Genomic DNA, 24802 nt, shown 5'->3' with positions numbered 1-24802 from the left:
ATTATGATAAGGATCATAACTTTAAACTAGGGGTGAGGTGCTGGCTTTCTACTAGGATTGCTTGAAGCAATTTTCATCTGAACATTTTTGTAGAGTTATTGAGTCTGGCAGGTCTGAACTTTATGAGAGAGTAACTTTCTCCACAACTTAAAAGAGGTTGGACATTGATCCAGGCAAAGGTTTACCATATCCATGTCTGTAGCCAGAAAAATTTGCACTGCATACTGAACAAATAACTACAGAACCAAATTAAACACATCTTATGAGCTTTTAAAAGAAAAGCAATGCTGGCCCTTTCCCTGAGGGATCGATCAGGGAACTGAATTAATATGACAGATTTACTTCTTTTTTGTTTGTTTGAAGTGGAAGTCTAAAATGATTTTTGGTCAAGGAGGAATTAGTCTACTAAGTATGTATACATGAGGCTATTGAACCATGTATATTCAGTGACAAATTTTATATCTCTATCAGATTGGAAAAAGTTGGGCTTCAAAAGCAGGTAAAGATGTTAATCCTACAGTGATTGTTCCCCCCCCAATTGGATTAAAAGGCCTGGGAACAACAAAAGGAAATTACAGATTGCTGAAAAGTTAAAAAGAAAGAAGAAAAACATTCAGCTTGAGAAAAGCAGGTTCCAATAACTGTTCTGTTGCCTTGAGTTAAACACTCAGAGTTTGTGCAAGACTATAAACAAGAGATCCTCTGGGAAAACTGTGGTTTAAGTGACTTACCTAGAATTACATAAGAATTCTGTGGCTCAGATTGGATTAGGAATAATTTATTTAGGTGAGAGGTGGCTATTTTTCATCCACTTTGTGTTGCATTACCTATGTTACCTCTACTTTTTTCAGAGTAAGAGAGGCAAGAGGCTGTCATCTAGCACTCTCAGTCTTACAACTGCTCAAAACCAGCAAATAGTTGCTCAGTGTAACATTTTGAAATTTCAGAGCTTTTCCTATTATACAAAGGCTGAAACTCGACTGGGTTTTTTTTTATGTTATTTTATAATGTAAAAGATTCACCTTTTAAATCTTCAGAATTTTCAATTTTTTTGTTGACCCTCTTTTATGCCACTGAGTCCAATAACAGAAATAATGTCAAAGATAAATTTTGCTTTCATTTTTATTTTGCTGCTTTTCCTAATTTCTGTCCTGGAGGGTTAAGAGTGGCAAATAGAGAGCCCGTGATTTGTAACAAAGTCCCTCTACTTTTACAAAACTTTCTGGCTATTGAAAGAGGAGATTTTTTTCAGCCTTAATAGTATTACTTTCATATTCACTTTTTATTGTTTCAGTTCTGTAATTTGTTAGTTTGAGAAATAAAAATATCCTACCACTGCAGTGGCCACTGCCATTATCTTTCCTCTTATCCCAACTCTACTTTATGTGTTCTGTTGTGCTTAACTTTTAATATATTTTTAGGAGTTTTACTTTATTCTGCACCTTGTTCCTCCTGACTGTGCACCCTGCCTGGATTCGGGGCATGGAAAACCCAGCTTTTAATGTCCCTGGGTCCAGCACTACATTCAATGCCAAATATAAGTGCTAATAATAATAATACAAGATAGACTCCAGAATGCTTACAGTTCACTAAGAGTGTTCATTCAGTGTTTGAGATGCCCTGAGCAGTTCTTCACACGAGAGCTCATTTGGAAAATCAGCACTACCAGACTGTCAGTCCTGTTTATCTGGTTGTTTCATGTCCTCATGGCCTGTTATCTCAACCTTAGGAGTTTGCACCATGCTTGGTGCCCCTTGCAATCCTCTCTTCTCTGGCATCCATGTGAGCTTTTCCTCCATTGTATTTGGTCTTCAGGGCTAATAAACCTGTGTGAGTGAAGTCTTAGGTCAACATCTCCATTTGTAGGCTGTAGCTATAGGGAAGCAGAAGAAAAGATGGTGGAGTATCTCTGAATCCCAAATCACGTGGACTATTTATGTTTCCCCATTAGCTGGGGGTTGGCAGTTCTTAGTGATTTTGGTATCTTTTTCAGACGTGCTGCCATTTGGCTCTCACTTTTCTTCCTGAACAAAGCATGGTCTGGTGCCAGGCAATAATATCATGCTGCTGTTACTTATCTTTTGATAGGACCATTTGCAGGGCATCATCTGACCTTCAGTGCTCTAGCTGGGCAGTTATTTTGGCAGTTTTCTACCAGCCCTGCCTACATGAGCACATGACTGGTCTCACACCTCTATTGCCCTCTGTCCTGTGGGTTAAAAGATAACTATATTTTAGGCCTTTTAAATTTATAGTATATTTTCAAGTGTCTCGTTTCTGGTACTGAACATAACTAACATGATATGAAAAGGGTATGATGTCTCCTGAAGAGAAGGCTGAATGAACACAGAATTATGCATTTAACGTTACTTCCTTATCCTTATTTTTTATTGTATGTAAAAATATATATCTGTATTTATTTTATAGCCTTTCATTTCTATTTATCCTTGCATTGTTTCTTTTCTGATGAAACATAGCTATAATGTCTAATATCCTGTTAGATGAAAAGGGTATTTTGTGTGCTTCTGGAGTGATGTCTCAGTCACTGACAATGCTGTCCATTACTCCAAAGAAGCAGTTTTGCTCTTTTCCTTTCTACCTAAATAGCTTATCCTCTACTGCTGCTGAGAACTATTTCCAAAGTGATGTAATCCACTGAATTTCTTCAATCCTTTTTTCCTACTGCCAGGCATTGCCTTAGTTTGAGATGGTTGCTGCAACGCTGTTGACGTTTGGGTTAGTTTTTGTGAGCTCTCTCTGTCTTCTCTCTCTGTTCTTACAGTATTTTGGATTCTATTTAGGAGATACTGTATCAGAGCTGGCTGCTTCCAGAAACTCCATTCTTGGACAGCGTGAATTTCTTTATTTGGCAAATGTTCAATTCTGGATTTTTTTATATCTCTTTCCAAAAGTTTTGTCCTGAATTTCAATACTTATCAGATCTTTTGTCAAGGATTCATCCCTTCCCCATCACTGGCTTCTTAGTTTATGATTAGCAAAGTCTTTTATCACCATGTTTTTCTATCTTTGTTTTTCTGTGTATCCTTCAGCTCAGGTTTTCTCATGCTTCTTTAATGCAATTAACTAATTGCTAGCTTGCTCCTCTTGATTAGCACAAGCACCTTAAAGCTCCTGCTATCAGAAACTCAGATCAGTGCTGGCTGTTCTCCCTTAGGCTGCAGATTTGGAGCCCAGCTGTGAGGACATTTGTGGGCTGAGGGCTCTGTCTGTCCACACTGCTCAGGAGCTGTGTGCCCGGGGCAAGTCCTGGAGAAGCTGAACCACACTTTCAGTCCCTGCTTCTGGGCCCTCCAAAACCAGTCCTTTGCCTTGGGAGAGTGATTTTAAAAACAGTTGTGCCTTTTGATCCATTGTCAAGACTTGGTTTTCTGTAAACTATTCTCATAAATAAGAGGTGATTTTGTTAAGAGCCTGAGGAAGCAACTCAGATAATAGAAGGACTGTGTTCAGTAATAACAGTGATAGTGATAGGTCCTGTGTAATGTAGTTATGGTCAAATATTTCCTATAAAAGCAGAATCCAAATCTTTTTTTTTCCCCATGTTCCAATGGTGCATTAGATCAGATGGAGAAAGGTCAGCACTTCACGTGCCACTGACCAGCACTGAACCTCTGTGGACATCTGGGACAATGATTTCAGGCACATGGTGGGATTCCTGGGGCTTCCTGTGCAGGGCCAAGAGCTGAACATCAGTGATCCTTGTGGGTCCATTCTGACTCAGGATATTCTATGATTCTGTGTTTTGATGACAAAAATGGAGTTGAATTCTCATAAGGTCCAGGCCTTAATTGCCAATTCTGAGCCCAAGTCCCTTTAATTCCACTTGCTAAAGACAACCAGAGGTTTCCCCAACATTAAATTTCCTCCATTTTGCTGAGGATTTCCTCTGTTTTTCTGCCAGAGCAATCTGTCCAGTGCATATACCTGTGCACAAGGAAGAGGAGAGTAAACCAAGGCACTGGCTCTTGTTCTCCATTCATGCTTCTGCTTCTTCAGACCTCTGAAAAAGAAGAGAAAAAAATTATCTTCCATGAATACTTTTTTCAGTTAATAAATGTGAGGTGATAGCTAGAGAAGTGAAGAGGAATGACATGGTTTATGGCTGTTTTCTTTTCCTTCTATAATAAGAAATTGGTTCATCATAAATGAGAATGTTAATTCCTATTGTTTTAGCACAAATCCTTTCTATTGCACCAAAACATGGGTTTTCTTCTAAGGCAGCTGCAATGCTTTTCTCACAGACAGATGTTGAGCTCAGTCTTGATGCACAAGACACTTCAAACCCTCTGAATTTTTCAGGTATTGTTACTGTATTTTGAAAGTCTTTTCGCACTTTACATGAAGAATTTTGGCAAAAGTGGAGCATATTTATTTGGCTCTGACAATCAGGTTGGTTTTATGCAGGCATTTAGCCTTTGAATTTAATAATTATCTTTTAATTTTGAAGTACTTTATCTTTCCATTCTGATAGTTCAAATTTAACTTTGCTGATAGGGGTTTTCTCTTAGTGCCACCATGTATTTTGTGCAGAGTACAGAAAGCCAAGTTCTTCCCTTAACACACTTGTTTGGCTTTATAATATATTCATGGCTGGGCTTCACCAACGAAGATTTGGGAATAATATATACTAATATTATATTATATTATATTATTGATGTTTGTAAGACTGGTTTTCATGTTTGGAAGCTATCACTGCATTTGATTTTAATTTTGCTCTGCTTTTTGCCCTCTACTACAGACCAATGCAGTGTTTAGGAGAGGCAGCAACTCCTTTAATGACACTCTTAAATCTCAGCCCAGATTAATTATAGCATAGTAACATTTTTGTCCTAGTAACAGCTGAAGTGGGTTGTGTCAACAAGATGGAATTTGACTCACTTGGGCTGTAGCACCCCTTTTCAGGGCTGCATGTGAATGATTAGGGTTTCAGAGAACATGTGGACAGTGAGTGTGCATTACTGTGAACTCAGCAGTGGATGAAAAACATCTGCCTTATTAAGCATCCTTTTAGAGACAACCATCCAAATATGCCTTTTGAAATCAGCATTCTTGATTTTTTTTTATAGCAACCAAGGTAAGCATAACTTTCACCTTCCCAGTAAACCATTTCTAGGTGTGATGCTGGCAGGGCCTGTTTCCCTTCAAGACTGGGAATTACATTATCTGTTTATAGCACATGCATCCAGTCAGCAATTGGAATTCATGATCTACCAGGGAAACATCAGAGTGCTCTGCACAGCCATGATTTTACAGAGCTGCTGAAAGATTGTGTTCTGGAACTAACTACACCTCTAAGAGGGTAATTACACTGTGTGTGATGGTGTGCACTGGGCAGACCATGAGTAATGCGTAGAATTTGCCACCCTACATTTTTTATTTAGAAAAATCACCAGAGATTAACCTTTAGCATTTATATATAAAAAGATTTTCAGAAAGATTTGGAAGCTCATGGGAGAAACCAAAATACTTCCAAAAATGTCTTTGGGTGTATATCTGTACTTAGAAACCTGAAACTTGAAAGCATCTTCAAGCATAAAGCACTTATACATGTTATCTTAATTGACTTTCACTCCAGAATCTGTGAACTTCAGTCACTGGTACTCCAACATTGAACTGAAAGGCAGTCTCCCCTCAGTTCTTTGCACCAGTGTTGGCATTAATAACTTTGTAGTTCTAAAGTTAACACAGTCTAGTCAGCCCAAATGCCAACAGATCTGAGCCTCTGAGCACTATTTTTTTTAGTATTCTGTTATAGGTAAAAATAAGATTAAATGTCAGTGGCACAGAAGTCTAATTTAAATCAACTCCCATAATCAATAATAAGTTTCACTGAAAATGGCAAAGCCTGGTGAGGAAATACTTGTGATTTACCAGCAATATAAATCTCAGGCACTCTATCACTGTTAACAGAAGATCCTGTTCGAGGACATTGCAAAGTGATCCTATTTGTTTACATTTCTTATTAAAAAACAACTGATAGAATGAATCTGAAATTTATCTTGCCTGTTAAGGACAAGCCTCAACAATGTCAGCATGTTTTCACATTTAAACTCTTGTGAAAAAATAGGTAGAAAATCAATATGAACTTCTAGCACAGTCCATATTTTACCTTGCACACTCACATCAAATTCTTCTTGATATCAACTGCCTGGCTTGGTGCAGTTATTCAGACCCGATTTAGTTGGTGTCAGCAAGATTTGGGCACATGGAAAAAGGCAGCAGTCCTTCAGGCATGCCCTTAAGAGCAGGTTTATTTTAGCACTGAACTGGCTGCTCAATGCTAATCCCATGCTTAGGTGCTCTGCTGCAGCCAAGTACTGAGCAGAAACCTGCTCTGCTGTAGAAATCAGGAAATACAGAACTCTGATGCCAGATTAATGTACAGACCTTTCACTTGAAACCAAGGTCTATCCAGTGCTGGCCCAGCCTTCCCCTTTTGCTTTTCAGATAGGTATTCTTACTGTGATATTTCTGATGGCAAAGCTTAACATGGCTGGGAATGCTAAAATGTCCTTAGCTGCTTTGAAACAGAGATTTGTAATATTTTAATGGTGGATATTCCCAAGAAACAGAAGCTGGAAGGTGTAGGCTGAGGCTGTCCTAAGACAACAGCTGATCTGAAGAAATATTTTTACTATCTTTTTCATGAGAACTGTACACAGTTAAGTTTTAAGCTAAAAAGGAAGGGATTATTCTCAAGAAAGGAGTAAAATCTTTTCAGGACTAGATATTTCTGGAAGTCTGAGGAGAAGCTGTGCTTGTTGCTCATTGTACCAACTGCAGGGAATGTGTCTGAGCTGGTTCTCTTTAAATCCAGGTCTTCAGTGGAAGTTAACAGCGAACAATGATGTCTGGATAGTGTGCCCCACATTAAAGGCCAAACTCTCTCATGATACAAACTGGCAAAGCTGTGCTCATGTCTCTCTAATTCAAAATTTGCTTCAGCAAGTGTGTTAGAACTGGCTTTCTTTCTGCCAGAGCTGAGCCCAAGAAGAGAGATCATCACCCAGAGAAAACAACAGTTCTATTTAAGGTCCTTATTTCATTTAAATAGAAAAAGCCCTTTGGGGAGGTAAAAGCAGAATAAAAGAGCCTCAGGTTCAAAATCCAAACCCTTGCTCTCAGTCACAGAGAAGAAAAGCTGCCCCTGTGTTTGTATTTTCTGTGTCAGTGCATGAAATGTTTCAGTGGCTGTTTCAGGCAGAGCCAGTGTTAACTTTGCTGGATACCTGAGAATAAAACAGGCCTGGGTTTGCTGCAGGAGTGCTACGAGTGAGTGACAGGAACACGTGGCTGTAACCCTAAACAGGATTGTGAAGGCCTTTATCCAGAAGCCAAGTTTACAGATTTTGCAAAGACATTAAACAAACACTGTAACTTTTAACATAAACACAATTAACTAACATAAATATTTAGGCAATTTTCTTTTCATTTCACTCAATGCATATAGTGCACATGAATCACAGTTTACCCTTAAACAGTTGGCCTTAGGATACCATTATCACTCTTATCAATAACTCAACTTTTCTAGAGCAAATAACTTCCTTGCTTAGCCCAAAGACATTTCTTAAACTCAGTACTTGCTCCAAAGGATTTCAGGATTCATTCAGCTTCTTAGACTGATGAGTTGTTAGACACAGACAGTTCCTTTCAAGGGGCAGATAGACAGGGGTGGTTTTTTCTTGCCATGCTCAATCTCCAGCTATTCCAACAGCACAACAGAAATTTTGCAGTGTGAAAGTAAGTAAGGACTGAGTAATGAATATAGAAATTTCTCTCTTAAACCAGCACACAGCACTGCTATAGTAGCACTAATATAGCATTACTATAATCCCTTATTAGTAAGAGGTCTTGCTGTGAGTTTGGTGCAGTCAGGTAGAGGCCCTGTATAGACACAGAACCTTTGGAGAATGTTCAGTAAACACAGTCAGTGACCTACTGTGTCCTATTCTGACCACAAAACCACTGCTGTCCCAACAATTGGGTCATAGTCAGTCCCACTGAATACAGTGAAGACTTTCAAGTTACATGTCCCTCCTACTTACCAAGGCTGCAGAGCTGGAACTGAGCCTTGTAAAAAGTCATGTTTTATCCAGTGAAGATAGGCATCTCTCCCAGAAGATATTCCTTACTTGATAAACCTTTATGAATTTAATCCAACCAAAAGCAAAATTTTTACAATGTGGAAACTAAGGCACAGACTTTATAGAAGTCAATCTGTCCCATAAAAAACACCAATTCATGACCACAGTGGCTTGTGTATATAGCAGTGTGATGATGAGAAATCTAAAATTCAAGTATATCAAGAATTCCCCTCTTTATTCTACACCAGAGATGTCACTTCTTTCCTTTTCCTGTTTTTCTTACCCTGTCAGGCAAAGTGGCCATTTCATTTAATTCTGTTATTCAAATATTTCTCTTTTTCTTCTTGCATTCTGCATGGTTACTGAGTGTCTCTGGATACTCGGGTGTTTTGCACTCATCAGAAAATGCCTCACTGCTGAGGAATGACAGGGAAAGAATGGAAGTCACTTGCAAAGCATAAAAAGGCAAACAAACATCCTACCCAGTGTGCCCTTACATGGATCCAATAGCCAACTGTCCTTGAACAGTATTATCCGTGATACCACTACACACAGACAGTTTCTAATGTTTTCCAGTCAATGGCTAAGCAGCCCTGAAACGGATTCCACAGGGAATGTAGAATCTCTCCACAGCAGGTAATGAGGGTCATTTCATAGAAGAGGTAAAACAGATCATTTCAGGCTGTCTGCATTCAGGTCATTCCAGAATTGAGGGACAAAGCTGACAAGGAGCTTCTACATCTGTTCACTAAGCTGTCTATCACCTGCTATCAAAGAGTTGAACTCCTTAGTAAACTTGAAAGAGTAGAGTTAGAAGGATGGTCATTCCAGCATTCAAGAGTAAGGGAATGTCAGGATCAAGCTTGCCTGTATGGCTCTTGCAGAATTACAGAGTGGTTGGGGTTGGAAGGGACCTCTGGAGATCATCTGGTCCCACCCCCCTGCTAAAGCAGGTTCTCCTAGAACAGGTTGCACTGTGATGTGTCAGGGCAGGTTTTTCATGTCTCCAGAGGAGGAGACTATACTATTTTTTCCCATAGTACCCTTACATTGTTCAGGAGGAAGCCTGGAACTGTCTGGGATGACATAGGCTGATGAATCAGAATCAGTATTGCCTCTAGGCTCTCTTTATTGCATCAACTGGAGGACATATATTGAATGATGCAGAGGTAAAAGAAATCAGATAGTGGAAAAATCTGGTACTGTTACCATGTTTCATCATATTAACACCCACAGGGGTCATCAGCAGACTGAAAAATAAGTTCAACCAAGACAAAAATTACCTTTAATGGAGATCAACATTTAAAGACTAAGTCTACCCTATGTCATTTTTGTGATTGCATGGCAATAGTAAAGCTATTTTCAAACTAAACTAAAAAAAGTGTTCCAAGCCCTGGAAATGTAAAACTGCTTGTGTGACTCAATCTTATTCACACATGTACCAAAAAGAGTCTTTTTGGCCCCAAATGAACCATGTGTCTTTTCAGGCTGATTAGTGGATTTGGGGGTGTTTCTTGGAAGATTATGTGCTGGATATTAATAGGCTTCTGCTGAGAAACTCTCATCTTAGTTCTGTATTGGCCTACATTGTAAAGATAACTGAGGCTTTCCTGTGCATATCCTTGCAATCCTTAAAAAAACAGCATCACCCCAGTGAACAAAAGCATCAAGAGTCCACATGACTCTTCTAAGTTCACCCTGGAAGTCAATGTTGGACCAGGATGTGGAAGCCAAGTCTTCCCATTCATTGTCTGATGCCCCAGACAAGGGTGTACTCACCTTCATTGGTTAATAATGTAATTACTAAATTCCTAAGGCAAACTGTGGTCTCCTTAGATAGGTTATATTCCACATGATTTAGTAATACCTAGTCCCCTATAGCAATGATTGGTACAGAATTATTGGAGGACTCAGTAAAGGTGACAGTGTTACCCTGTACTGCCATGATAACATTCATACTCATAAAATGAAGGTGACAAAGGTGACAACATTCAGACAGCTCGACACATCAGGTTGCTGGAACTGCTGGTCCTTTTATAAAGTGTCTAGTCAGAGTAGACTTCTAAAGGAAAAAGGCTTCTGTGTGTGCTGCTGCAGCAAATGTGGAGAAATAGAGTTCTGCTGTTGTCCCAGAGCTCAGAAAAAGCTGGAAATCAGAAACTCTTGAGCAGTTCCGCTGATTCTGTAACGCCAGGTTTGTGGGAACTCACTTTGTTCAAACCATGTTTTCTGTGCTGTGGTTTCTCCACTCTTCTAAGGTGGATGACTTGCTTATTGGTGTAATATAGTGAGTGGGCTCTTTCTCAGTGTGCTGAAGAGAGGGAAGAGAAGATGTAGTGCTGACAACCCACCCTGGCTGTTTGCTCAGAACATTGGGGAACCAAAGTTCACAAAGTTTGCTGCACTCATACGTATCTAAACTATCAGAGGTGTAGGTAAAAAAGGAGGGTTTGAATTCAAAGAAGCAGGAAAGTGGCAATGCCACAGGACCCATTTTTTTCTGGGATTCTCATTGTAGGAAATCTGTGAAAAGTGTCCCCACTTCTTTAACTTGGGCTGACTGCTTGTGCCACCTCCTGTATGAATTATAATATCAACTGTGAGATCAAAAGTCCAGTCAGCCCACTTTTCTGTCTGAAATACTGCAGGGATCCCAGGGAAAAGGATGAAAACACAGCAAGTATATATTTATCTTTTGTATCTTCTGCAAGATACTTCTTGGGCCAAAAGTGTAGGATATCAAGGGGATTGCAGCTGATTCAACCTCTTCCCCTGATCTGAGCAGATTTTGATTAAGCTGACATATACATCTCTGGTTCACTGATGGAATTAATCACTTGGGCATAAGATTGTGAGAGTTTTTATAAATAATTTAAAAGTTCAGTCTCGTTCCTCAACTTCATTCCATGGGCAGTTGTACAGGATGTAAAATTTGTGTACATTACTTACAATGATAATCTCCAGGAGTTATTATAGTTCCATGAATCTACTCATGTGGTATCTTGTATCTTGTCAAAATTATCAGAATAAATTAAACACAGAAGCCTTATGATACACTCAAATGAAGTCCATAGTCTTATCTTGTCCCCTAGTTCTTCATACAGATACAAGGACTGAGTAGGAAAAGGGCTATCAATGTGGAAGCTGTTTTGGAGAAAAAAGGAGAAAATAAATGGAAACAACTTCTGTGGTTGAACTGATTCTCTTGTTTTCTGAGACACTGCCAAATCACATTTGAAGATACTCAGAGCTTTAAAACTGTCTTGGGGAGCTTGTTGAAGTCTACCAATTTTTTAGGTGACTAAGTACGGACATGAGTTCTTAAAGAGATGGGAAATATCCTCTTTTAGTGTGTATATCTACATATTCCTTCCAGTTAAAAGTTTGGTGAAAGACATAAAGGAAATGTGTACTTCTGTATTAATATTATCAAGCAGTGACCTAGGGAAAATCAGTGTATAAAGCCCATCTCATAGTGGATGTTTTTCTGTTGGTTTCAAATAATACTAGCTCTGGCATGTATTGGAGTAATAAGGAACTATAATAGAAATAAATCAGAATATGTATATTCTACAAGATCTTGTTTACTCTCCATAAGAGTGTTTAAAAAGAGTTCTAACATGGACACCATTATCTTTGAAATCTATTATGTTTAAACAGGTTAGTTTTGTTGCAGAAGAATATTAGAGTCCTTTGTGCAGTGTGACTGGAAAAAATTATTTAAGGAACGTATTTGAAAAGCTGAAAACATAAAAGATCCCTTAGCTGGGGTTGGTTTCAAGCCTTTTTCTAGAACTTCCAGGATAATCTCTGACTGGATGCAAATCGGGAAATAAAAATTTGTGGCATCACTTTATGTTTGTGAGGCAAAACATAGACAGGAATTTGAATTACCAGTGTCACTGAAAAATTGTTGTCTTCACACATCCTACAGTGTAATAATCCAAGGGTAAACCTTAGCTGGACTACAAACCTGCTCTAAGAGCTGTGTTCATAGGAATAACCATTTGAACTGTCTTTAACTCCTTGAGTAAGTTCCTCTAAGCCATTTCAGGTTACTAAACTGATGTTCCCAGTATATATAGACCTAAAAAACAGATATATTTGTTTTCTGAACATCTTCAGGTGTTGTGAAATACATATGCTTTAATTGATTTCTGTTGTATTTCCCTGTTCTTTCCACACAGGCCAGATTCAGCATATCCTATCTGTGATGGCTCAATTTCTTATTACTACAGAAATATCCAAACAGCACAAGGGTTTGTAGCCACCAGGCAGCGTGTTTAGAATCAGAGAAATAACTGAGAAACAATACAGAGGGTGATGAGAAATATGAGGAATATCTATTTTTAGAAGCTAAAGTATATTTGTATTTAATTACACTGTGTTTCTATCTTGTGCAATACATATTTGCCTCCAAAGATGAAAAGAAACAAGCTGGAGTACATTTAAATGTGATCATCTGGTGTGAATGTTTTAGGCAACTAAATTCTGCCATTATGATTACTTTCCATTCTCACGTGGCATTTAATATTGGAGGAAGCAAAATAGTTCTGTGTGGTTGTAGTCCATCCAATATCAGTGTGTTACTGGGAAGTTAAAATCTCATCTAAACCAAAAATGTAAATCTGCCAGACCTCCCAAGAGTACTGAAAGCTTCTTTTTCTCTCCCTGTGATTTAAAGTGTGGAAGAGATAACATCACTTCTTTTGTAACTGGGAAATCATTCTTTCTGCTCATTCCTAAAAAGTTGTCCCTCTTTCAGCTTCTTCTTCAAAGAAGGATTGCTTTTCTGAACCCTCTTGGTTCCTTTTTGAGCTTTCCTTTCATAGCTGTCATTTTACCTTATAAGGTCCTGTCATTTCATCTGTCACTTTTTTTAAAAAACTGTTTTCATCTAGTGACCTTTTAAATTCCATTTATGAGTGAGGAAATGAAAATGTCCACAGGTTTGGGGCTTTAAATTTTTGTAGTAAATATCATATGCATCTCACTTTACCAACATGATGTTATCCTGATCAGCTTTATAGAGGTAAATAAGGAAAGGCTAGGAAGGAGAAAGCAAAGCATGGCAATGAATTGATCACATCATAAAGCATGCTTAGATGCCTGGGGAACTGGGTCTAACCAGGCTAGCAAGGCTTCTGAAGCTTAAACTGGAGTCTATGAGCAGAGGAGATGCAAAAATATGAGAGATCCTGTCCCAGGAAAGAAGAGAAATGAAGAACATCTCAAAGGAGCACCAGGAGCATGTTACGGCAAAATAGTTGGCATCTTCACAGAGGCTTTAGCAGACACTGCATATTGTCAAAGAATGCAAAGAAAGGTCTAGTCTAGCACATTCTGCATGCAAACTTGTGTTGCTTTGGTCTTTTGCTGTGTATCTTTGGGTGAATAAACAAGGGGAATAAACAGAGAAGAAGATATTTCTCTGTCATTTTAATAGGCTTCCAGTCCCAGACTCCCTGCAGTGTGAGGCAGGTGCATGGAGCTCCACTGCAGGATAAATGAGCCAGGTGGGAAAAGCCACAGGAGGTTCCTCCTGAGACATTCCTACAGGATGCCCTGGGCAGACACTGGAGGAGATCTCGGTCTTACATGGTGGCTGTGCTGATGTTATCCCTGTAAGAGCCAGCAAGGAGGTTTTTTCCTAAGAAAAAATGATAAAATTTCCCCGTAATATCTATTATTTCTTTGTAATTCTTTAGAGAAAATCTAAACTCGAGTAAGGGCAACCACAGCACTGAGGTGCCTGAATGAATTCTGTGAAGAGAGTCTTTAAGGTAATAGAAATAAAAAGACCAAGTTGCTCCCAAGGAGCTGTGGTTGATTTTTGCAGGTATACAAGGCATAAACTGGCTCTGAGCACACAGTGAATCATCACTGCTGCCATTGGGAAGAGCAGATCACTCAGGCTGGGGCCCTGCCAATGTCATTGCTGTGTTTAATGCTGTGGCTCTGAGAGCCAGTGGGGCAAATTAATGTCTTCTGTGATAATTCCATTAAAGACCTATTATTTTGAGAAATCACAGAAGGCAAAGGTTGTGATCTCCTGGGAACTCTGATTTTGAGCTATTTTGTTCAGTATTTCTATATTTAACTTTGCCATTGGGTTAATACAGTTATTTGCATTGCCTCTCTTTCAACTTCTGTTCTTCCCTTACCAATGATTCTTGAAAACATTTTGGTTACTTATTTTAAAATATTTAATCCAGAGAATTATATTGTCTAATATGTTTTCACCTGATCAGTATATATTTGGGAGCAAATATGACCTGGAGCAAAAATTCTTTGAGCTCTTGGATATGTTTTACATACTAGGAATGTTTACTAGAAAGATACTACTGAGGACTGAGGGATCAGATTAGTAAATGCTATTGGTGAAAACTTAGAGGTCATGACCAGTTAAATACTCCAAGAAATCTGTGTTGGAGGAATATCACCTAAATTTGTCATATGAGTACTTTATTCATTATGCACAGAATATAAACAACTAACTTTCTATTACAGTGGTGATTATTGATCTTCAGAATACAAGCAGCAGTTATTTGCTGAAGTTTGGGTAATTCAGAGATGATTCTTGGGAATTACTTTTACTTCAAGAAGTGGATCATTTCCTAGGCATTGTTCCACTGTGACAGCACAAAGCCTGAGTCTGGCTGCAGGGCATGTGATTTAAGATTGCATTTCCTTACAGTGTGGTATATATTTGATGGTTAATCCATCAGAAGAAAACATGTTTGATGGGTGAGTTCTACAACTCTGTTATGAGGTCAACTGTCATTTAAGTCCATAATCCCAGCAAAATGCCCCACCACTGCTCAAGAGAGCAGTGTTGACAAGAAGACTAAAAGCAGTTTGTTGCTGTAGGTTATGCAATTCACAGCACTGAAAAAGTTATGTCAGCAAAGGATTTTTATAATGGTAGAATTTGCATCTCCCTTAAAGGTGCAAATGTACTTTGGCTTTTTGAGCTCCAGCTGTTCTATGCAGCCCAACATCACAGGAGGCAAGGCAAGGAGCTGGCTGGGCCCTCTTCTCTTTCCTCTGACCTTAAGGGCAAAGACTTGTATGTTTAAATCACAGGAGCATGAGCATGACCCCCTCCTGTAATGAGGGGAGGGAAGCACAGCAGGAACACGGTTGGCAATCTGGGATCTGCTTGTAGGGACAAAAATGCCATTTTAACCATTTAAAATACAGGAGACTGCATCCAACACAACTCTGTCCCTGGGGACTGACCACAACACTTTTAGCCCTTGTAAGAACAAAGCAATCAGAGGCCTTGCTGCAGGAGCTCAGTGCCCTTTCACAGAGTTTCTAACAAAGGAATGACTTCTTATTTATTTATTTTATGTCTTCAGCTAAGCTTTGATGAGAGGTTCCTCAACTTTTCTGTAGAAGCTGCATTTCCTGTCTGAGATAGTATTTAAGATGAAGACTGACTCCTTCTCCTGTTTCCTTTCTACAGACCAAAAGGAGACCCTTTCAAAGAATACAGCCTTTAATCTGGAGGCAAACACGTGCCCTGTTTGAAGCCCTCATCTCTTTTACAATGACTGGTGTTGCTGCTTGCAGGTAACAGTTTTTATCTCGTTTAATCCCTTATAGCTCCTTCCTTCACTTGTATTATGCCACAGAGGAATTAGACTCCTTTTATGCTGTGCTTCTGCTGGTGGATCATCATGGCACTGGGGATAAGTAAACACACATTTAAACCAATAAATCAGCTACTTCAACAATGCCTTGTTTTATTCAGCATGGCAATCTCACAGCACATTCAATCTTAAATGAAAGGGTGTCTCATTAGTGGTTTTTAGATACGTAAGATCTGGGTTTGCACAAATATTCTTTTATTTAATTGTTACTTTATTGTGTTATTTCTAATACTACTAGTATTGCTAATAGTAGTGGTATTATTCATTTGATGTGAATCTCGAGATGTAAATCACTAGAGAATTTTTCCACTAAGAAGCCAATTTGATGGTTATTGCAAATAGTGGAAAAAAATACTTGAAACTCCAGAGGATGCTGGGATAAGCCTTTTTGGTCATACTCATAATTGACCAGCTGTGAAATAAGACACATTCTCTAGCAGCATGATATCCCTGTGAGAGGCTTTATAGTCATTATCATCCTGTTTATTGGCCAAATGTTACACTGATAGCCTCTAGTTAAATAAGGACAGTGAAAGAACCCCACTAATTTAATGGAGGTGGATATCCCTTCCCCTCCTGCATGCTGACTAACATGGTGTTCCTTAGTCATCAATTAGAAGATACTTTTTTCCCTCATGGGCTCATAATGTTTTTTTTCTAGTGATTTTTTTTTCTTTGTTGTGACGTTGTGAAAGCTGGAAATTTGTTTGTATCAGTTAGTATCAATGTGAATTATGCATGCCAAATTATAACTTTGAAGTTATTTGGTATATTATTTATATTTTTAAAAATATATGCTCCTTCACCTGTAATCTTAGTAAAATTCACAGATGTTTTGGGTAAATGTATTTTACTGTCTCTTCTGCTCTCTTATGGAACTGCTCATACACATTTAAGACTCAATCCTACTCCATTCAATGGTACATTTGCCACTGATTCAGAAGTAGTTGGATCAAGGTCTTTATTTGGAGGAAATGGATGACAAATGCCTTAGAAAGAGGTGTTTTGAACAGGTGAATAATGTAGCAAAGGTGAGTGGAAGGAGCAGCCAGTTGTTCTTGACAGCTCAATAAGAACACCTGGCACGATGTGCACGTGCATGGTGGCAGGGTGTGCATTACACAGCTCCAGGGCTGGCACCATTTCTACATATTCCTACTTTTTTTTTTTGACCAGTCACTGTAGGTTACTCTGACTGTCTTCATTTATGGAAACAGATGTTCATTTGTGTCCCTGTTTATGAGAGTATAAAGTCTTAGCACTTACAGAACACTTTATAGTGGACATTTTCGTCTTAAATTTCATTTGACTAACAGGTTGCTACACATTCATACCATGTTGTGTAAAACTGAATGTAGATCATCTATTTTGGATAGATATTAAAGACTTGCAAATAGATACTAGTCATGCAACTAGTGTGAGTTCAGCAGAACTGTCTATAATACGTGGTAAGTTAAATATGTGCAAAAGTTTGTGCAATATCAGCACCTGAGATTTTGAAGACACCTGCAGAGAGCCAGGTAATTTCACAAGGAGATCAGTAAAATCAGTCCTGTGAATACAGCTGTAAATCTGTGGTGGTTTGCTGTATGTCATAGCACAATAGCTTTGATTAACCACAAATCCCTGCAATAACATTTCTGTTCTCCCAAATCCTGGTTTCACCCAAAACATATGATCCATTCCACCAGAACCATTTTTGAACTGTTCATTTCCTTTCTGATCACTCCATCCACCTCCCTGGTTCAGTGCACTAGGACATAGAGCTTAAAGGAGTGACAGATGTGAAGTTTTCTTTAAAAGGAAATGGTGTTCATTTTTTATACATTCAGAGAGGAGAGAATATTATTATTTCTTTAATTACTTCAAAAATACACCTGACTTCTGTTACTGATTCCTCATGCTCATGGTAACAGCATCATGAGGCCTCACTGGCTATTGTTGCAAGCCTCAGGGACACTGGTGGAAAGTGGAGCATGAAAAGTGAATTGTTTCCCTATCACAATATACTGTTGATCCTTCTGGAACATTTTTGGTTGTTTTCTCTGTGCATGTGATATAGAAAATGGAAGCATGAAATGAAAATACTCTGTTTGGAAAAGCTGAAGATTCTGTTTGATAAACAGAACTAAAGTATTTATAAGACTTGAACATTTCCTTTTTGGGTCAATGCCTTGTCATTTTCTTCCCTGAGGCTAAAATCTCAGCATATTTTTGGGCATTCAAATCATGGCCTGAACTCAGGAAGAATGAGAGGATGAGTCTGATAGTGTGGGCATTCTGTTTCCTCTGTCTACCTGCCCTGTCACTCTCCTGTCCTTGACTTTTGTAGGCTGGTTCTTTCCGCAGAACACATCAGGTGTTTTGCTCCCTCCCAGTCTTCTATAGGGGACTGAGATTAGTCCCTCAGAAATTGCTGAGGTTCAGATGTCAGCCCTAATTCCCAGACTTGATAATGTCGTGAAGACAAAACCAGTCAAACTTGGATTGCCATCATCCCTCCCTCCATCCCACTGCACCCCGTCCTCTTCACACTTGTCCAAAACTTTTGGCGATGGCAATATCCAGATTGGGACATTCCAAGAAGAAAGACAGAAAACCATGTCAGTTACTAAAGACCTTTTATTCCCTGTGGATTTTTGGCCAAAGAACACACTGTGAAAAGGAGCCAGGGCTTCAAATACCAGGGGCAGGTCAGAGCAAGGCAGTGCTGTGTCCCCTGTTCTCTACACTAGCACAGTTCTGTGGACTCCTGCGGCCTTCTATGATGAGGTTAATCTCCCACTCCTACAGGAGCATGAACTGAAACAGGCTCATACCTGTAGCTGCAATTTTATTTCAGAACAGGATATAGTGTAGTAGCTGAAATGCATTCCTATTATTTTATTCTTCTCACAGGATCCTAATTCACAACCAATTTTTCATAGAACCCTCTGTCTTAAGGACACTTTCATGTACACATCATGGTCAACAGGCTGGGACCTACAAAGTCAGTGAGAACAATACTTGGAGCTCTTACTTTGGTTTCTACCACTTCCATCGGCACCGATTAGTGCCTTACACTGACAACACTCCTATTGTCTTTGGGGACAATTAGTAAAGTACCATGTTGTTCAGCACGACTAGGAAAGAGTCTCAATAATTGACCTTTAGATAATTGGAAGGAATCACTGAATCACAGAATATGCCGAGTTGGAAGGGACTCACAAGGATCACCAAGTCTAACCCTAAGTCCTGCACAGGACCGTCCCCAAGAGTCACACCACGTGCCCAAGAGCATTGTCCAAACTCTTCTTGTGTCAGGCTAGGACTTGTGACCACTGCCCTGGGGAGCCTGTTCTAGTGCCCAGCCACCCTCTGGGGGAAGAACCTTTTTCCAAAACCAACTTAAACCTCCCTTGACACACTTTCAGGCCATTCCCTCAGGTCCTGTCACTGGTCACCACAGAGCAGAGATCAGTGCCTGCCCCTCCTCTGCCCCTCACGAAGAAGTTGTAACTGCAATGAGGTTTTCCCTCAGTCTCCTCTTCTCCAGCTGAACACACCAAGTGCCCTCAGCTGCTCCTCATACAGCTTTCCCTCCAGACCCTTCACCATCTTTGTTGCCCTCCTTTGGACACTCTCTAATGGCTCAATATTTTCTTACATCGTGGTGCCCAAAACTGCCCCGATGCTGCAGGTGAGGCTGCCCCAGTGCAGAGCAGAGCGGGACAATCCCATCCCTTGCCCAGCTGGTGGTGCTGGGCCTGATGCCCCCCAGGACATGGCTGACCCTCCTGGCTGCCAGGGCACATGGCAAGGAAGTGGGATAGAGAGAGAAAGGGGAGAGGAGAACTTCATAGGACATCTATTAATGAATTCAAAGTAAAGATCTCCTTCTCTGAAGTCATTCTGTAGCCTAAAAATAGCAGTGAGATCCTCAGCTGGTGAGCACTGGCAATAGGTCCTTAGAAGCTTTGGGAGCTGTGCACAGCTAGTCTGAGTGCCATGATCTGAGTGTGTAGCTGTGCTGTGACTGCAAGCTTTGCAGTGAGCAGACTGCAGTGAGATGGCCTTATTACAGGCATTTTATCTAGATGAAACTAAACTGGTACTTACTGAATGTAAACAAGTGCATAATATGAACAGCATGCAATTTATATAATTAAGGATTGGTACAGAACACTACTCAGAAAGTTACATTATTTTTAATGATGCTCCTACTGTAGGGATACTGAACTGATCAGTATCCCAGAATTTACAAATCAGCTTCCCAAAATCAGTTCAGTATCCCAGAATTTACAAATCAGCTTCCCAAAATTTACAGACACACACACAGGTTTGTTGTCACTTACAGATATTAAATTATGAACATTATATTACAAACAAATCATCTTACCCGTACGAGCTTTATTTCCCTAGCTTCCCTTAGCTAGAAACTCCTTCACAGTCATATTTTGGGGCAGATGAAGCTCCATCCTTCCTGCCTGCTTCCCAAGCCATCTGTCAGTTGTGATCAGACGTGCCGCACGCCACGCAGCACAAAACTCGACCTGATGCCTCCTAACCGGGAAAGCAGGAGGCAGGAAGTTCCAGCTGAGGTTCACAGTTCCAAAGTCCGCAACCTTCTAATATTTTCAAGGTTTCGTGTGTTTCACGCAGGTCAACACATGGTCTGCTTCTCCTGAAAGTTCACTGACAGTTTAGTAACGTCGGGAGCTCCAGGGTTAGGAGGGAGAGAAAAGTACCTTTATGCAAAATAACTATTCTAATGGTAATTTTTATAGCATAGACATTTTAGTAAAATCTCGCCAGGGATCAGATTCTCGGCTGTGAGAAAGACCTAAATTTGTTTCAACTCTGATGTGCCAGTGCATAAGCTGCATTACTCTCACATATGGAATCCTATCACTGCTGTATCATAGATGTAATTAAAAACCTGCCATAACAAATGTGCACTATGCCCTACCAAGCTCTTGTGCTGACAAACTGCCAGAGGGGAAGAGTTTGATCTTTTACTCAATGTGGCTTGCCTCTGGTCCTAGAGGTTTCATCAAAGGACTTGAGAGAAGCAAGCCATGATGGAGCAGCAGGGAGAGGCAGCTTCAAGTAATCGCCTGCCAGGCTCTCCGGCCTTCCCATTACAACTCGCACACTGCTCTAGCACCAAGCAAAAGATAGGCAGAGCAAAACACTGAGCACAGTTTGTTTTATGGTGATAGCAGCTCCTTTCTACTAAGAATGTGAGTAGCAGAGTTCTGCACCAGCTGGTACTTCTGGGTGGTCTTCAAGGCTGACTTCAAATACCGGTCCGTGCAGTAAAACAGCATGGAAGTGTCAGAGACATAAGTAACTCTGGGAAGGTCCTTATCAGCAGACAAGCCTCCGTTTTTTGACCAGCTACACACTGAGAAGGAGCACAACAAGCCACCATTCTTGCCTAAAAATCCTGAGGCAAGGATTCATATAAGAAAAAACCAGTATGCAGGGTGTTTCTTTGAATAAATGAGTTCTCAAACTGAGAGCCAAATAATAATGATCAAATGCTAATAAGTATCTTCATCTACTTCCCAGTTGTATTAATCTCCCATACAAAAACATAGCTGATAAAAGCATGCTAGACTTGAGTGGTGGCAGGCCAGAGGATGATCTCGGGAATTGTTTACATATATGAAACCTCCAATTCATTTATTCAGTTCTTTTTTGTCTGTATTCCTATAAAAGTTTTCAGTATATGTCTCTTAATATCACCACTCCATATAAATTCCTCTATGATCATTATTGATATTATTTAATAAACAAAGCTGAAACCAACCTAATCAGAATATTTATAAAAGAACATTTTATGTTAACATGCAGATCATCTCTATTCCCAAATGGCTACTTTAATAAAATTGTAAGAAATTATTTTGCCTAAGGACTACATCTAGAGTCCCCAGAAATCAATGGGAATGCTTTTATGATTCAACAGGATTGACATCAGACCATAAATGAGCAGCATATTTTATAAAACATATCAGTTATTTACAACAGGCAGAAACCCTTTCTTTTGTGGCATGGAACTAATGTGGTATTTCAAAAGCACATGGAAGAAGATTGATGCCTCTGTTTAGAAAATTTGTAAAGCTTCAAATCAGTGGTGAAGTTTTCTACTCATTTTACTTGTGAGTAAAATCATTAGAAAACTTCACTGCTTTAAATAGTCACAAGATCCAATACTGTATTGGGAATGGATATCTGAAGTGATACTAAAGACAAAAAGCTTTAATTCAAAGAAGGTATGTAAAATCTGAAATTTATAGCTCTTCTTTTGCTAATTCAATTTTAAAATAAATGTTATTTTCAATAATCCTGCATTAATTTTAATAACACTATTTTTTTCATAGTGGAAGAACTTTAAAAGTATCCACTATGCACTAAAGGCTAAGACAGGAAAAAAAAAATCACCTGGGAATGTTAAAATTCAAAGACCTAAATATATCTATGACATATTCCAGCTGTATACAAACCGCACTTAATCCTGTATGGAGAACTTGGCATTCAAACCAACAGCTCTAACAAACAGAGCTACGTTTTCATTTGCTATTAGTGCCCTTCACTTTTGTCTGCTGAGGGAAAGGTTCATTTGAAGACAAAGCTTTGCTGGGTAGAATAGCAGAGCACACTCTGTCAGTGTTATCAGTGTCTTTCAATGGGGAACATATTTAACTTGACACAGGAGTAAAAAGAAACATAGAAATAGGACTTGTGAACTGAAGTAAAAATGTATGGAGCTCTATTATATCTCTCAGGAACAGAGAAGCAGAGGAGAGGCAGTGGCACCTTTGATACCCCACATCACAGAGGAAAAAAGAGTTTTGTTAAAATACACTGATGGAAAGCCTGGATTTTCAGAGGAACCAGAGCTCACATCCAGACCCTGAACACAAGAGAACCCAACAACAACCATTACCAGCACTATGGCTGGCAGGAGAGAGCAAGGCAGCTAAACTCCAATTTTCCTCTGAGACCCACAGCATGCTCTAGTTCCTCAATGGCAGTTGTACAGTGGCACCACAGCACCCTCCCAAACTTCTGTGATATTTCTAACACTTTTTGTGTTCCAACCTACTCCCTGAAGAAATCACGTCTTTTTTTTTTGCACACTGATAGCAAAAGCAGCTCCTGTGGCTCAGAAATGTAGATTATTTTATTATTGTGTTTACACCTTTAGTACACTAGCAAAATTCTGTTTGGTCATAACACTTGTTTCAAAAAAGAAAAAAATATTATTTTGCAGGTAATATGGGAGATTTGCTTCTTTCACTATAAATTGAGGTCCTGGATTTTGGAACAACTGAAACAAAAGAGGCTGTCATATCATTGTATCTATCTAAAGCAGGCAATTGTTACTTGTGATGATGTCACAAAAACAAATTTAGACAGACTGAGTCCTGAAGAAACATGGAAATTATTTTATAACAGCTTAAAATGGACTTCATAGTATTTCTAGCAAAGAAGTCTACACTTCAGTTTGATGCCAATGCTCCTGCCACTACACAAAGTTAAAACTAAAGGTTTATGCAACTTTTCAAACCAATGATGAGAGTAAAATAGATTTAAATCCTACAAGTGCAACATGAAATAGCTGCTGTTCCTTCCAGCTCCTTCTCTCTTACGCCACAGGAGCAGGAAGGGAACTGGTGATTGTAGGGCCAGTCAGGGAGGAAAGGCAGCAAGAACCTGAGAGCTGGGTTTGAGTGTTGCAGTGAACAACTTCTAATTTAGCACACCTTACAGAGTATTAATTCAATTTACAAGGTTTTAAGGGCAACAGCTTAATGAAATAAGTATCTGTTCTTATATATGTTTTTTACCCATTTTTAAGGCAAGAAGGTATTTGAATGAATCTCTGAGACTTCTTACTGGCACGGGGTTCTGTCCTCCACATCTAGGAACCATCTGTGTGCAGAGGACTAAACCTCTTTCCCAAACAGTTCCTTCCCACAGTGTAAACCTGCTGCTGCTTTTAGAATGCTGAATTCCTGACACTGAATGTGCTGTACAAAGGAATAGATAGACATAAAAAAAAATGTGGTCTGAGAGATGCTGAACAGTTTGTGATCTCCTGTAGTCGCAGATACGACTTCACCAAGCAGTCTCAAGGTTCTGGGTGTCTGTCTCTAGTTTCTAAGGGAAGGGCAATTAAAATAAAGAAGAAAAACTGTTTGGGTTGGGTGCCTGGCCAGCAAAGTCCATGATTTGTTTGGCCCCTCTCTGTAACAGCTTAACAAGGGGTTCTAATACAGTACCATCATCTGCTGAATTCATGTTAAGCCTGTGATTTATTTTAACTTTTTTTTCCTCTTTAAAGCAGAGCTTACTGACCCTACATTGATATAGAATTAGTAACTCTGTATTAATATAGAATATATTAATATAGAATTAATATAAAATTAGTAACTTTAGTACTAAAATTTCATGATGAAAAACGAAAGCTTCAAGCAGTGGAAAACTGCATCTTAAGAAGTAAGAAAAGCCAGTTCCTCACAAATGCATCATGACATTTTTGAGAGTGAAGGTTATCAAGGCTAGATTGGTTTCTTCAGTCCTGGGGATGAACAGTGTGTGAGTACTATTTCAGAAGCTTGTGTTTCTGAAACCACATGATCCATTTTTATCTCTTTATGTAGGTATGGTCTGGCCTTTTGAAATTCTAACTGCAACCACATGAATAATATTTAGATTGGTGCTTTGTTATTGAGATTTTTTTAATGTGAAATTATGTGCAGCATAAAGATTACATGCCTGATTAGTGAAAATCACACTGTTTAAGACTGCATACAATTTCTGCTTTTATTTCTAAAAGCACAAATAACAAAACAATTATTATACAAATATTATAACAACTGTTATATAAATATTATGACAGTTTCTTATACATTCTGCTCATATGTATTTGTAAGATTCACAATACTGCTGTTTCATACTTGGTCCTGTACTAATATTTCAGGGGAAAAGTTCCAAGCATTTAAACATTAGGTTAATTTTCAGTGCAAAATATTCTTCCTGAGGCCATGT

This window comes from Manacus vitellinus, unplaced genomic scaffold, assembly GCF_001715985.3.
Source record: "Manacus vitellinus isolate BGI_N305 unplaced genomic scaffold, ASM171598v3 scaffold_49_pilon, whole genome shotgun sequence".
Classification (NCBI taxonomy): Eukaryota; Metazoa; Chordata; class Aves; order Passeriformes; family Pipridae; genus Manacus; species Manacus vitellinus.
The sequence above is the reverse complement of the archived record's forward strand: the minus strand, read 5'-3'. Positions refer to the sequence as shown.